Below are 264 nucleotides of genomic sequence, written 5' to 3' on the forward strand. Positions count from 1 at the left end.
AGTCCCCAGTTTATTTTTCGGCAGTGTAATTACCCAGATCAGTCCCTAAAGATTTTAAAAACGGACATTTTAGTCTCCAAAAATTTTTAATGTACGAATCAATCCCCAACGTTTCTTTCTTTTAGACATAATAGTCCCCCATCCAAAATTAAAATAAAATAAAATAATTATTATTATTAATTGTACAATAATATGTATTAAAAAAAATATTTTAATTTGAATTTATATTAAATACATTTTTTAATACAAACATTTTTTTTTAAA

The sequence above is a fragment of the Arachis duranensis genome, chromosome 6, assembly GCF_000817695.3.
Source record: "Arachis duranensis cultivar V14167 chromosome 6, aradu.V14167.gnm2.J7QH, whole genome shotgun sequence".
NCBI classification, from domain to species: Eukaryota; Viridiplantae; Streptophyta; class Magnoliopsida; order Fabales; family Fabaceae; genus Arachis; species Arachis duranensis.